This window comes from Oncorhynchus gorbuscha, unplaced genomic scaffold (assembly GCF_021184085.1).
Source record: "Oncorhynchus gorbuscha isolate QuinsamMale2020 ecotype Even-year unplaced genomic scaffold, OgorEven_v1.0 Un_scaffold_726, whole genome shotgun sequence".
NCBI classification, from domain to species: Eukaryota; Metazoa; Chordata; class Actinopteri; order Salmoniformes; family Salmonidae; genus Oncorhynchus; species Oncorhynchus gorbuscha.
Window position 1 is genome coordinate 264,303 of NW_025745781.1, and position 15,921 is coordinate 280,223.

At 40.6% G+C, this 15,921-nt stretch overlaps 1 pseudogene across 1 annotated transcript in view; it reads right to left on the reverse strand.

Moving 5' to 3' along the window:
• Positions 1-14,016, reverse strand: part of LOC124019935 — a 31,280-nt pseudogene extending 17,264 nt beyond the window's left edge. Inside the window, exons 1-9 of the transcript XR_006835877.1 lie at positions 13,789-14,016; positions 12,260-12,406; positions 11,114-11,270; positions 10,740-10,767; positions 7,787-7,810; positions 7,617-7,707; positions 7,419-7,511; positions 7,003-7,063; positions 6,759-6,857 (exon numbers count right to left, since the gene is read on the reverse strand). The product of XR_006835877.1 is annotated as a myosin heavy chain, fast skeletal muscle-like (transcript). The remainder of the gene's footprint in view (positions 1-6,758; positions 6,858-7,002; positions 7,064-7,418; positions 7,512-7,616; positions 7,708-7,786; positions 7,811-10,739; positions 10,768-11,113; positions 11,271-12,259; positions 12,407-13,788) is intronic.
• Between the last annotated feature and the right edge of the window lie 1,905 nt (positions 14,017-15,921).

The window sequence follows — 15,921 nt, forward strand, 5'->3', positions numbered from 1 at the left end:
CTGTGTCCACACATCGCAGGTGCTCCGTCGGTTGTCAAACCCACGAGTTTCCACAGCTCATCTGTTTACATCTTGACACCTCTTCATACAAATCATGCCCCGTGGTTGTGCCATGCAGAGAACGTAAAGCCAAAAACTCCTCTGTCTGCAGGCTGGAGTCCACTCCGCGGATGAAAACTGACAACTGGGCAATGTCAGAAATGTCGGCGCTCTCATCCACAGCCAAGGAATATGCAATGAAATCTTTTCCCTTTTTCACAAGCTGCTCTTTTAGATTGATGGACAACTGATCTACTCTCTCGTGGCTAATTGTTTCTGCTCAGACTCACATTGAAAAAGAGCGGCCTTTTTCTGAGCAAACTTCATCACAAACTTTAACCATGCAGTTTTCGATGAAACTTCCTAGAATTACTTGAAGATTTGTTTATTTCTCCTTCTGCCAGTAAACAAAATCATCTAGTAGCCAGGTCAGTGATTTGGCCAAGAGCCACTGAGACTAGCCCCAGCGGAAATTCCTCCGCTTGCAGCCTGTCCATGTCCAGATCCATATGGTCCGTGGTTTTTGCTTGTAACATGGTCTGATTATACTCTTCTGTAACTAAATACTTTTTCTTTCATATATGAATATAGGTAGGTTTTTCAGCATTTCTCTGAAGAACGATATCATCACTCTTGTCGAAACCCTGCCTTTTGTGTCCATCTTCAGTGAATGTATTGAGTGGTACTGAAAGACTTACTCAGATGATTAACTATAAAATAGTGAAAAGATAAAGCAGTAGCTAGCCGTCGGGCACACGTCATGGTATTGGGGGAAATGGTATTGCGCAGAAGATATTATTGTCATTATGTGTACTGGCTTGGTTTGGACAATAATCAAGATCTATCCAGGGGCCAGAAACCTCTGGCTGATGCAATGCAGGCCCTAATTCAGGGATTACATCAAGGGGTAACTGAGTCTATCAAGGATTGCTGGCGCGACTTCCGCGCCCATTGAAAGCGCAACATGCATTTTCTGCTTTATTTTGGTGGTGTTAATCTGACAATTCAAATAGTGTAATCAAACTTCTTTTCCGGTCATATAAACCAGTGGAGAACCGTAGGTGGATTTGGCCAACGAAGGAATGCACTAATTCTGTAAGCGCCTGACAAGAGCGGCCTGCTAAATGACTGTTGTATAAATGGGCACCAAGCCACATCATATTTCTTGGCCACCAGAAATCAGGAGAGAAGAACATAGTGACCCCAGCAAAGGTAGGTTGTTCTGTGGTTGGCTTTAGTGATAGTCGGCTGTAAAGAAGAAAATTTACTTACACTTTGCCTTTTGATAACCTGCTGGTTTCCTAACGAAATTCTGAGGACTGGATTGTAGCCAACCTCTGCTTGAGTTCACTAAATAAGCTGAAGACAGTGAGTGAACGACAACTCGTCCCATGGTGGTAGGCACACTGTGGAAGCCACTTGATACTGAAAATGGGATTACGTCTGAGAGTAGTTACACTGAAACAGATTTGCATTTTGCTAGGTAAAAAATGATTAACTTTACCAATTTTCTAGCATTTTAGAATTCAATGATAATTATATCTTTGCTGGTATTTATTTTTCATGAAAAATGGGGATCCTATATCAAGACTTATATTCAAATAATAAGATTCAATATCCGTCCAACAAACAAAAATGCTAGCAACAGCCTGTGTGAAGAGTGATTGTTATTGGCTTTTTTAACTTCATGCCTCAGGTAAACGATCAGATCACTTCCAAGCCGGTAAACCACACAAAGCCTTCTTCGACATTGAAACCTTGCAATCATGACTTGGATTGTTTTCTTTGTCTGGTTAAATGTAGCAGATTTGTCGTTGGACTAAGAACAAAGCGTACTTTTACTCTGCGCGTTCTTTCTTTCTTTTCGGGGCCATCCATCATTCATCAGCTTCTCCCTTCAGATCGGAGAAGTCCAGAGTGACCTTCCAGCCGCCCAGCTAGAGGGCTACTGTAAATTTTCTTCCGCATTATTATACAGTCACAAACTACAGAAGTGGTATTGGCAAAGAAGAGGTCCAGAGAAACATTCCACTAGATTTTTCTCTAACTTTAAACACTTTCCCCTAAACTTATCATCCCTACCATTTTCCTCAACTGCATCATCTGTACCACCTCCTTCTCAACTCACACTTCCTAACCCCTACTATCTTACATCTTCCATAACCTGCCATTTCTCCCATAAATCTCTGCACTACCCCCCTCAACCCCATCATCCCTACCACCTCCTCCCCAACCTCTACCATCCTTCAACTTTGGATTATCCCTAAATTTTACCTTCTCTTTAAACTCCCAAATTACTCCCCTCCCCCCAACCCAATGTATCCTACCACTCTTCCTCTCTCTCCTTCCTCCTCTCCTCTCTCTCTTCTCAACCTTACATCATCTTTATCATTCCTCCCCTAGACCCCATTGTACTTCCTTCAATCTCTATCATCCACATACTCCTCCCATAACTCTTACCACTCTCCTGACCTCATCACTCTTCGACTTTACCATCCCCTCCTCAACCGAAAGATGAAAGTAAAAGATAAATACATTTAGGCTTTATTCAGAGTTTGATACATACTATATACATTTTACACATTAATGTATTTTTACAATAGCTGTCTCTTTGTTTGTTATTATCTCGAAATGGTTTGATTTAGAATTAACTCTTCCTTCACACACTACAATCCATTAATTAATAATACTATACAATGAGCAATATGAAAATAAGGCATCTAGACAGGGTCAACTGGAAATATTTATAGGCGTTAGTATACTTGGAAAATTCAGTCCACAAGTCCTTCAGTCTCCTGATATTTATTCACATACTACATTGTGATCTTTGAGTCCATCGATGAGCAAAGGAGGGAGAGATTATGAACAGGAATTGAAGATTTAACTATTAAGTTGTTCCTATGACTATGAAATGGGCGCCATCAACAATTAACTTTTAATGATTTCTCTATATGGTAGCTAGGGATAGATTTGCACTGTAGCCGCACGACAATGACGCAGCCGATGCCACAGATGAGTCTGTGTGTCAAACCAACCCAGATATGCAGGCCAGACCATTATATATACTGAGCTGTGAATGTAATTTAACTGGTAGTGGAATTTATTATTTTTCATAGTAAACCATCATCTGTGGTCTGATTAGCTGTTGTATTTTTATGTCAGGATGTCACGACTACCACCAATAAGAGAAGTAGCCATCCACAAGCCAGATGATAATCATAAGCAACTGAAAATTGCTACAGCTAGTGGAGGGAGAGCTGGCTGCGGATGGCAGGAGGAGTCTGCAGATACATTACACAGCACAAACCATCTTGGGTGTGATAGAAGAGGCTGAGCACAAAACATAATACCTTTAAGATGAGCGGTAAATTTTTGCCTTCTTCAGAACAAGATACTGTCAGGCCTAATTAAAAACGTGAGTCACCAGGTGGTAGCTGTAGTGCTACTTGAAGGCTTGCATGGCAAGTTGGCTGGATGTCCCCGGTTGTGGGGGATTGGCTCATAGTATATAGGAAATTTCTGAGGTGAAAACCCTGCAGCATGGTAGTTTTGATATACTAAATTTAAAGGCTTGGGTAATTTACTAATGGTACTGCTTCCAGTTAGAATGCAAATATTTTGTCACATTAATATACAGAAGATATATAACTATATTCTAAAGAAAGATTATATTAAAAACCTCTTAACTCTGTCTCCCCCTTCATTCACACTGACGAAGGGAATTAACAGTATGACGTGAATATGGATCAGAAGTTGCCCGGCTGGTCAGCACATGTGAAAGATAGAAGATCCCAATGTTTGCACCAGTAGCTGGGCAGGGAGGAGCGTGAAGACAATTGAAAATCCTCCAGAAATGATCAAATGACAGATATGTGAGAAAATCAAACCAACCCACAAAAAGGATAGCCAAACTACATTTATTGGGGGTGAAACTAGAAACAAGTGACTGTGTCCTGAGCCTGCAGGCAGCCAAGTCCATGCCGAAGTCAATGAAGGCCCAGACGATTCCTCCTTGTACTCCTCTTGCTCCAGGACAAACATGGTGTGGTTGAAAAACTGTTGCAGTTTCTCATTGGTGAAGTTGATGCTGTTGCTCCATGCTGTTGTACTGTTGATGGAGTTTTAAAAGGGATCATTTCATCATACAAGGTTGTAATCCATCTCAATCAGAACTAATTGTCTTGTACTGGTCTCATACTCACATCAAAGATCTCAAACCCGGCAATGTCAAGCACACCGATATAGAACTGCCTTGGATTCTTGGTGTCCAACATCTCATTGATACGGATGACCATCCACAAGAACATCCTCTCATAGATGGACTTGGCCAGAGCACTGACTGAGTTATTAACCTGCAATGATAATACCTCAAATTAATACGTGAGATATTGACCATGTCTCTTGATAAGAGCTAGGGAAAAACAAGATACGTTTTTTTAAAGCTATGCACTCATCCCCAAAATAATTATGGTGCTCAGAAAATGGTAGATGCTCTGTTTGGCTGACTTGGTCAGCACAGTCTGTCCCTTGGTCACATACTCGTTGCCGACCTTCACTCTGGGGTAGCACAGAGCCTTCTACATCTCAGCTGAGTTCAGGCCCAGCAGGTAGCCGATTTTATCAGCCACTGGAGAGAGAACCAACAACAACAGACTCAGGGACACAAGATCACTTGTTTCTGATTTCACACTGACAAAATAGTTTGGCTATCTTTTTTGTGGGTTAGGTTTAGGTTTTCTCACATATCTATCATTTCAAATCATTTCTGGAGGTTGGAATTGTGTCTTAAAAATAACTCCTGCCTGACTACACTGGGTGTACAAAACATTAGGAACAACTGCTCTTTCCATGACATAGACTGACCAGGTGAAAGCTATGATCCCTTGTTGATGTCACCTGTTAATTCCACTTCAATCAGTGTAGATGAAGGGGGGAGACAAGTTAAAGAAGGATTTTTAAGCCTTGATACTGTTGAGACATGGATTGTGTATGTGTGCCATTCAGAGGCTAAATGGGCCTGACAAAATATTTACGTTCCTTTGAACAGGGTATGGTAGTAGGTGCCAGACGCACCGATTTGAGTGTGTCAAGAACTGCAATGCTGCAGGGTTTTTCACACTCAGCAATTTCCTGTGTGTATAAAGAATGATGCACCACCAGCAGGACATCCAGCCAACTTGACACAATTGTGGGAAGCATTAGAGCCAGCATGGGCCAACACCCCAGTGGAACATTTTCTACACGTTTTCGAGTCCAGGCCCTGACAAATTTATGCTGTTCTGAGGCCAAAAGGGGGTGCAACTCAATGTTAGGATGGTGTTCCTAATGTTTTATGCACTCAGTATATTTCTATCTTTGGGAATGGGACTAATGCTTTATATAATGTATATCTATGAGTGGGACTCACCCTCTGTGCCGTCTGGCTCGGCCTGCTCCTCACGCTGCTTCTGCTTGAATTTCAAGTTGCCATGGTGCAATACAGCTCCTGTCAGCTTGTAGATGGCCTGCTTCTCTTCATTAGTGAAGCCCAGGATGGTAATGGCATCCTGACATTAAAGAGGAAGTACAACAGTGATGAACTGAATGGTAGTTTGCTATGTGAAAAATAATACATGAAGATTCCCAACTACCACCAAGTTGGAATTGCACAGTGCATTCAGTGTGTATGGTGGTCCTATCCATTCCATATCTAGAGTTTGGTTAACCCTTTGTTTGACTCACATCTGTGGCATCCAGCTCGTCATTGTCATTAATGCCGGCCACAGTGATCTGTCCCTGACTACACATGGGGAAGTCGTAGGGGTTGGTGGTGATGAGCGCCATTTCTGTGGACAACAGAGAACAGCTTGTCAGTTAAATCTCTTAGAATTCTGCTCCACTACTTTACATTATCTCTCCCTCCTTTACTCAATAGATGGACTCAAGGATACATGTAGTATATAATGAATAATATCAAAAGAGGAGACTGAGACTTGTGGACTAGTGCATCACAGTGTATAACTTTATAGATATTTCCCAGAGACCTGACCCATGTCTAGATGCCTTGTTACCTTGCATGTACTCATTGTAATAGTATTATTAGTGTGGATTATAGTGTGGAGGGGTTGAGGGTAGATGAAGCATGGGACAAATAACAAACAAAAGACAACTATTGTAAAATACATTGTGTATGTAAAATGTATATAGTATGTATAAACTGGAAGTAGAAGCCTAAGTATTGTTGTCCATTTGTTAACTCCAATTAGGGGAGGGATGGTAGGGTTAGGGGAGGAGTGGTAGGGTTAGGGGAGGAGTGGTAGGGTTATGGGAGGAGTGGTAGGGATGATAGGGTTAGGGGAGGAGTGGTAGGGTTAGGGGAGGAGTGGTAGGGTTAGGGTTAGGGGAGGGGAGGGATGATAGGGTTAGGGGAGGATGATAGGGTTAGGGGAGGAGTGGTAGGGATGATAGGGTTAGGGGAGGGATGGTAGGGTTAGGGGAGGAGTGGTAGGGATGATAGGGTTAGGGGAGGGATGGTAGGGTTAGGGGAGGAGTGGTAGGGTTATGGGAGGAGTGGTAGGGATGATAGGGTTAGGGGAGGAGTGGTAGGGTTAGGGGAGGAGTGGTAGGGATGATAGGGTTAGGGGAGGAGTGGTAGGGATGATAGGGTTAGGGGAGGAGTGGTAGGGTTAGGGGAAAATCTGGGTGGGAATCATTTTCTCTGGACCTCTACTTTGTCGTACCAACTATGTCAGGTTTGTGGCCTGTCATCATCTGGAAGAAGATGTGGTAGCCTCTCTCATCGGGCAGCTGGAAGGTCACTCTGGACTTCTCCAGCAGGTCTGAGAGAGAATGAGTGAATGAGTGAATGACACACAGAGAAAGAGAGAAGAGAACATGGGATAAAATTACATTTGATTAATGATCTCCAAAAAATAATCTGTGTGAATTTAGGAAAGCATTGAGAAACAATCAAAATCAATTTACAGGTTTCAATGTCAGCTTTAGCCAGTTTACCAGCTTGGAAGTGAATCCTGATGAATTTACCCTGTAGTAGAGCATGGGGGTTAGAAATAGGCCAACAAATTAATCTAACATATTACTTTGATAGACCCCTTTAAACGTTACAGTTTGTTGGACAGATGTTGGGTCTATTGATACAGATATAGGATCTTGATATAGGATCCAGTTTGCTACGGCAGGAAAATAATCCTGCAGCAACAGGAAATGTGAATTATTAAGTGGATTGCAAATCATTTAAAGAAAATTGGTAGGGGTTGATATTTTTATTTTCTTACTATAGCAAAATCAAGAATACAATTTTAAAGTGTATACTATAGGGAACTAATGAAATACATTTTTCCAATATAAGGTAACTTCCACAGTATGCCCTTCATACTTACAAAGCGAGACGAGTTGTCGTTCCTCACTGTCTTGGCATTACCGTAAGACTCCAGCAGAGGGTTAGCTGCAATGATCTGATCCTCAAGAGACCCCTGATTGAGACAAACACAAGTTGCTCAAAAACTGGTAAAGTGCTAAAGTAAATTTTTCTTCATTGCTTGAAATGTGTTAAAAAGGCAAACACAAGAACAACCTACCTGCATTTTGCTGGGGTCTACTTCCTTCTTCTTCTCTCCACCAGACACTGCAATGGTGGCAAAGTACTGGATGACACGCTTGGTGTTTACATTTACATTACATTTAAGTCATTTAGCAGACGCTCTTATCCAGAGCGACTTACAAATTAGTGCATTCACCTTAGTTGACAGTCTTTCCTGCACCGGATTCTCCACTGGTTTATATGACAGAGAAAGAGGGGTTTTAGTTACATGTTTGAGTGTCAGATTGACTTTCACTAAGAAATAGCGTAGAAAAATACACTGTTAACCTGTGTTCTGACATAAGTCTTTAACAAATAATCCTTCTAATCGACTCGTTATTACACATAACCTGATGCTCTAATCCACATATGTCAGAGTCAAGGCCCGCGGGCCACATCCGGCCCGCGAGAAGGTTTTTTACGGCCCCTGGGATGATCTTGATTTATTATTAGAACCGGCCCGCAGACCGCAGCAAGCCGGCAGCCCGCAGATCTTTTACACGCACCAATACTACATTTCCCACAATGCAACGGTGACGCACCGAGCAGTAGGCTGCTTCATTTCAATATTTATTGGCACAGCAGTTGTCAGCATCACAGTAAAATTAACTTTCAGATACCCATCAAAAATGGCAAAACGGAAGGTGGACACTGAGAACCGGGGGTTTCAAACAAGGTGGGAGTCGGAGTATTTGTTCACGGAGGTAGCTGGAAAACCTGTGTGTCTTCTGTGTGGAGAAAGTGTGGCGGTACTGAAAGAGTATAATCTGAGACGACATTATGAAACGAAACACGCGGACAACAACAAGAATATGGACATGGAACAAAGGCTACAAAAGGCAGAGGAATTAAAACGAGGCCTCAAATCTCGACAGGCTCTGTTCAAAAAAGCCAAATCACAAGGCCAGGCTGCTGTCAAGGCCAGTTTTATTTTGGCAGAAGAGATCGCTAAATCAGCCCGGCCATTTACGGAGGGGATTTCATCAAAAACTGCATGATTAAAGTTTGTGACGAAGTTTGCCCAGAAAAAAGGCAACTCTTTTTAAATGTGAGTCTGAGCAGAAACACCATTGCCGAGAGAGTAGACCAGTTGTCCATCAATCTAAAAGAGCAGCTTGTGAAAAAGGGAAAAGATTTCATTGCATATTCCTTGGCTGTGGATGAGAGCACCGACATTTCTGACATTGCCCAGTTGTCAATTTTCATCCGCGGAGTGGACTCCAGCCTAAGCGTGACAGAGGAGTTTTTGGCTTTACGTCCTATGCATGGCACAACTACGGGGCATGATTTGTATGAAGAGGTGTCAAGATGTGTAAATGAGATGGAGCTGCCTTGGGAAAAACTCGTGGGTTTGACAACCGACGGAGCACCTGCGATGTGTGGACACAGGAGCGGACTGGTGGCCAAGATACGGGAAAAGATGCAAGAGGAAAACGCGACAGGTGAGCTGACAGCTTATCATTGTATCATACACCAGGAAGCGTTGTGCGGTAAAGCCTTGAAAATGGAGCATGTAATGAGCATCATCACGCGCACAGTTAACTTTATCAGAGCCAAAGGTTTGAATCACCGCCAGTTCAAGGCATTTCTGACGGAGTTAGAAACGGAGCATGGTGATTTGCCTTATCACACAGAGGTGCGATGGCTAAGCCAGGGAAAGGTGCTTCAAAGATGTTTCGAGCTTCGTGAGGAGATTTGTCTGTTCTTGGACAGCAAAGGGAAAGACACAACACAACTCCGAGACGAAATGTTTCTGTGTGAAATGGCTTTTCTGTGTGACATTACGAGTCATCTGAATGCAATGAACTTGCAGCTGCAGGGTCGGGATCGTGTCATCTCTGATATGTACAGTACAGTGAAGGCATTTAAAACCAAACTGACTCTGTGGGAGACGCAGATGCGGAAAGAAAATTTGAGCCACTTTCCCAGCTGCCAGACCATGAAAGAGAAGCTCTCTACCAGTGCGTTCCCGAGCGCACAGTTGGCTGATAAAATAGGTATGCTTGCCGCTGACTTTCGACGCCGATTTGCTGACTTTGAAGCACAAAAAAGCAGGTTGGAACTGCTCGGTAACCCATTTGCTGTTGACGTGGAAAGCTCACCACCAAACCTCCAAATGGAGTTGATTGACCTCCAATGCAATGATGCACTGAGGGCAAAATATGCGGCAGTGGGTGCTGCGGAGTTCGCCCGTTTCCTCCCCGACACAATGCCCCAGCTGCGCATCCAGGCTGCTCAAACGTTGTCTATGTTTGGCAGCACATACCTGTGTGAACAACTGTTTTCTTTGATGAACTTGAACAAAACATCACACAGAAGTCGACTTACTGCTGAACACCTCCACTCAATTCTGAGGATTTCCTCAGCTCAGAGCCTTACCCCGAACATTGATGAACTTGTGGAAAAGATGGGACACCACCAAGTATCACCCTCAACCTCAAACAAGTGAACATTACTGTGCAATCACATATTTAGAGTTTTTACTCAGTTCAAGTTTAAAAGTTAAAGTTTAATATTTGTTTTCACTGCATGTTACTTCTCCTTAAACAAAGTGTTGTTTTTGATTAATAGATTTTTGCACTTTATTTTATTGTATTTCAATCCAATTATATTTTAAAAATATTTCAGTTGAGTGGATGATAGAAAATTGCTATTATTGTTTTTTTCTTTGAAGTAAATTTAGCCCACTTTTGCTAAAATAGAAAATATAGGCTACTGATGGTGCCTTGAATACCGGTTTCTTTCATTTAATGTTCATGTTATGGGGATTTTTATATAAAGGAAATTTGTCTTTTGTGTCTGTTGAAAATTAAAGATTACTGACAGAGCCATAAGAAAATATTGCTTTATTTATCTGATCATATTGGAATATATTTGTTAGGTTTTCAGTAGGTTCAATTAGGTTCACTAGACTATATGCGTCATTTAAAAATTTTTCAATGAACATTCGAACAGTCCGGCCCTCGGCTTGTAGCTAAATTTTTTATTTGGCCCTCCGTCCATTTGACTTTGACACCCCTGCTCTAATCCATTCATATTGTCATATATTTCATCACACCAAGTGACCCAACTTATTACAATAGAAACACTTTCTCAAGTGACATTTTATTAAACAACTTACGTAATCAGGACGGACTGGTTCTCCTTATCTGGAACCAAAAAAAAACACATTGCTTATCATACTCAAAACACATGGGGACATTATTGTATTCATAGCATCATCATGAATTTCAATTTGGAGCATTTTCCATTCAAGGGTAGTGAAATTAGATATTCCCAGCAAACTTATTACCTAGACTAGAAAACAGTAGATACCTCTCTGAAGCATATTCCATTGATGCATCCGTTAATCTATCCATAAGCACTTAATTGAATTTGAGATCCATATGTCCTTATGGACATCCATCCATTCATCCATCCATCCATCCATCCATCCATCCATCCATCCATCCATCCATCCATCCATCCATCCATCCATCCATCCAGAGCTCGTACCAATCAGCATGAACTGAAAGGCGTTGTCAGAGACTGAGAAGATATGGGGTGGAGCCTCCATCCTCTTCTTCCCTCTGTAGGCGTTGACAACCTCCATGTCGTATACGGGGAGCCACTTGTAGGGGTTCACCGTGGCACAGAAGAGCCCCGAGTAGGTCTGGATGAAATAATAATTAAATTAGGGTATTAGTAAAGTCAGATGTACTTTTACCTGGATTTATGTGAGGATGTGGGTGTTCTTTGGTAAACTGATGTGGGTTTACTGTATTGATATGTTTTAGTTTCTACCATTCATTACAGTGGTGTCACTTTACCGAGCTATATTGTAAGCTGCAAAAGTATATATTTTTATACTAATACAATTGCTTGAAAAAAAGTATTTTGTTTTTAACAAGTAATATATTTCTCTCTCAAAGAGATCGGGGTCAGACTTATAGAGGTCTATTTTCATGTCATCCAACCAAAGCACTGGTTCAAATCCAAGTGTCAGTTCCATTTTAGTAAACTCCAGCCGTTTACATTTGTTGGATGACAGGAAAATAGAGCTCTTTGGGTAAGCCAACCAGTGATGGGTTTGGTGCTGAAATTAGAATGCATAAGCAGAAAAGAACCCCAATTCCTACTGTAAAATACGCTGGTGGATCTTTGATATTATGGAGCTATTTTTCTTCCACTGGTACTGGGGCCCTTGTTAAGGTCAATGGTATGATGAACATTATCAAGTACCACGATATTTTAGCCCGAAAACCTCGTTGCCTCTGCCAGGAGGCTGAAACTTGGCCGCAAGTTAATCTTCCAGCAGGACAATAAACCCACCTTCACATGAACATCTGCAATGAAATGGATAATTGGCCACAAAGTCAACATTTTGCAAAGGCCATCTCAGTCTTGGGACTTGAAACCCATTGAAAACCTGCGGTTTGAATTCAAGTGGGCAGTCCATAAGAATGTCAAGGATCAGGAAGGATTATGTATGGATGAGTGGTCTAAGATCCCTCCCAACTCATAAAAGATTTTAGAATACATTTTTGCTCATATTTATCAAGAGTGTCAATATTTTTTGACTCCTCTGTATGGGTAGTACTGTATTTATGTATTTCTTATGTTCATGTATGTGGTTGTATGTATGTATTGCAGGTTTCTTACATAGATCATCCATGCTGCATAACGCTCTTTGAGGTTATACAACACAGAGGCTTCATTCAGGTAGGTCATCATGGCCATGTCCTCAATCTTGTCGTACTTAGGGGGGTTCATCTCATAGATGTCTGCATCTTTGAACTCTTTTCCTTCCTGAAACAGTCAGAAATCTAGATTACAACACAGATCAAACTGGACATGACTGAATGCTTTTTGCTCATTAAATACAAGTTGAATCATTTAAAAAATATACATCCACATTTAATCCAACTACTTAGTTATCACCCACTGACACATACATGGTGATTCTTGACTAGTCAACATGAGAAATGTGTTAGTTATATATAGTCAAAAACCAAGTAAATGCTTCATAAAGTGTTCATACCCCTTAATTTATTCCAGATGTTGTATTACAGCCTGGATTCAACATTTATTAAATGGATATTTTTAAAATAAAATGTTGCACATTTATTGATAATGAAATACAGAAATATCTCATTTACATAAGTATTCACACACCTGAGTCAATACATGTTAGAATAACCTTTGGCAGAGATTACAGCTGTGAGTCTTTCTGGGTAAGTCTCCAAGAGCTTTACACACCTGGTTAGTACAATAATTGTGCATTATTCTTTTTTATATTCTTCAAGCTCTGTCAAGCTGGTTGTTGTACATTGCTAGACAGCCATTTTCAAGTTGTGTCATAGTGTTTCAAGCAAATTTAAGTCAACTGTAACAAGGCAATTCAATGTCGTCTTGGTAAACAACTCCGCCGTATATTTGGCCTTGTGTTTTAGGTTATTGTCCTGCTGAAAATATTAAGTGTGGTATTCAATCATGTTGAATTTGCTCCAAACATAACACTTTGTCTTCAGGACATGAAGTTAATTTCTTTGCCACATTCTTTAGAGTTTTACTTTTAATGCCTTACTGCAAAAATAAGATGCATGTTTTGGAATATTTTTTATTCTGTATAAGATTTCTCCTTTTCACTCTTTCATTTAGGTTAACATTGTTATAATGTTCTTGCTCCATTCTCAGTTTTCTCCTATCACAGCCATTAAACTCTGTAACTGTTTTAAAGTCACCATTGGCTTCATGGTGAAATCCCTGAGTGATTTCCTTCCTCTTAGGCAACTTAATTAGGAAGGGCGCCTGTATCTTCGTAGTGACTGAGTGTATTGATATACCATCCAAAATGTAATTAAAATGTTTTTGTTTTTTTACCCATCTACCAGTAGGTGCGTTTCTTTGCAAGGCATTGGAAACCCTCCCTGGTCTTAGTGATTGAATCTGTGTTTCAAATTCACTGCTTGACTGAGGGACCTTACAGATTATTGTAGGAGTGGTAATCAGAAATGAGGTAGTCATTCAAAAATGATGTTAAACACTAGTATTGCAAACAGAGTGAGTGCATGTATGTGTATCTTTAAAAAAAACTTTTTTGTTTGTTGACATTTTCTTTAAGAATTTAGATGATTTTTCAAGGAATAGTGTAATTGCACAAATGTGAATACTTTTCAGATCCGACTTACATCCTTAGTGCCGTCAGGTTTCGTGACTGTTACAGTACACTTCCCGTCGGCCCTGGCAGTGATCAGGCCCTTAAGGTACAGCTCCGCCTTGTCTGTCACGTAGCAGGAGTTCTTTGAATCAAAGGGTGCGGTTTGTGCCTCAATCCTTTCCCTCTCAGGCTTACGGAGGTATATGGCAGCCTTGCCGTAGATTTGCATCTCCGCGTCCGTACTCATGGTGACGGATAACTAGGAAAGAGATGAAACAAGAAACATGATTGACTCTGTGGTGCTTCCTCCCCAGTCAACAGAGTTAGGTGGGTGGTATCTCAGAATATTCTCATCACTTTTTATGTGAAGACTCAAACCATGTCTCACCTTCTTTTCCCCCTCCTACAGATGAATGTGTACTTCTTGGAGGACCCTGTGAAACATGAGAGTGTTGTGAAAACGCACAAGTCTAAATGCTCATCATTTAGCCGTCAAAAAAACATTTTGGCAACTCACTTTACTACACATTCAAATAATTACCCCTGAAAGCCAAGTTACATTCTAGAACCCCTTCAATTTATGTAAATGAGAGTTACAGATTGGAAGTAAAACATTTTAAATCAATGCCACTTCATTACATACTGTCAAATCTTACAAGAGACATGCATAACTTAATTCAAACACTGCAGTTAGCTACTGCCTCAGTTGCTGAGTGCAAACATGAGACAAATTTAAAAGTTGGAGAGGTCTTACCACAGAGGAAGAAGGTATCTGACTTATGGATGCTGGGGCCTCAGTCTCCTTATATCTGGTTGGAAGTGCCAACCAAGCAACAGTTAATTATGGACCACTCTGGGGAAGGACATGGATTGTAGGAGAGACCTCCCCCCCAGACCTGTCTGTCTGTGTCTCACTAGCCCCTCCCACTTCCAGGAGCACCACACTCCCAGTACATTACTTTTTAATGTCATATTTGTCTCTGAATTAAATTTCACTGAATTTACATAAAGTAGATATGTCATTGCTAATAATTATTATAATGTAAAAAAAAACGTGTTGGATTAATCAAATTGATTCCAATTTTACTCCCACTGACCCTCAAATACTGTAATGGAGTGAGTTTCCCCACTACAACTAATACAGATTTCATCTGACCTTATTTAAATCTAATCTGACCTGATTTAAATCTAATCTGACCTGATTTAAATCTAATCTGACCTGATTTAAATCTAATCTGACCTGATTTAAGTCTAATCTGACCTGATTTAAGTCTATTCTGACTTGATTGAAGTCTAATCTGATTTGATTTAAATCTAATCTGACCTGATTGAAGTCTAATCTGACCTGATTGAAGTCTAATCTGACCTTATTTAGTTCCATTTTAGTGGCATTAATCCTCATCAACAACTTTATATATATGTTTACCTGTTATTTATATTGTTTAGCTTGTAAACACATCTGAACTGTCTCCTCACCTCATTGTGACGTAGATGGTCCTCGTTCTTTGCTCACTTTGATTTATCACCCTGGTGGAACCATATTAAATTAATATTTACATCTAGAACAGAAACATTTAGGCTGTCAATTAAAGCTCATAAAACTGTTAAATCTAATGTGTTATTTATCTACAGTATGACACATTGAAGATTCTGGAGGCACTTCTATTTGTCTCAAATTTCAGTTGGCTAAAACGGTCCAGTAGGATTCTTATGACACATAACACCAGTACAGTATTTCAATCATCTTATCCACTCATATTGCTGACAGCGATATAACTGCCTCAAACTGTTCTCACAGTCTGAAGTAAACAGCTTAGAAGCTGAGCTGGCTGATTAAAAATGTAGATGTAGAAAATAGTAAAAAATAAAGAAAAACCCTTGAATGAGTAGGTGTTCTAAAACTTTTGACCGGTATATATACAGTGGGGCAAAACAAGTATCTAGTCAGCCACCAATTGTGCAAGTTCTCCCACTTAAAAAGATGAGAGGCCTGTAATTTTCATCATAGGTACACTTCAACTATGACAGACAAAATGAGAGAAAAAAATTCCAGAAAATCACATTGTAGGATTTTTAATGAATTTATTTGCAAATTGTGGTGGAAAATAAGTATTGGGTTGGCAACTAGATTCAGCTGTGGGGCGATTTTTGTCAGAGCGTATGG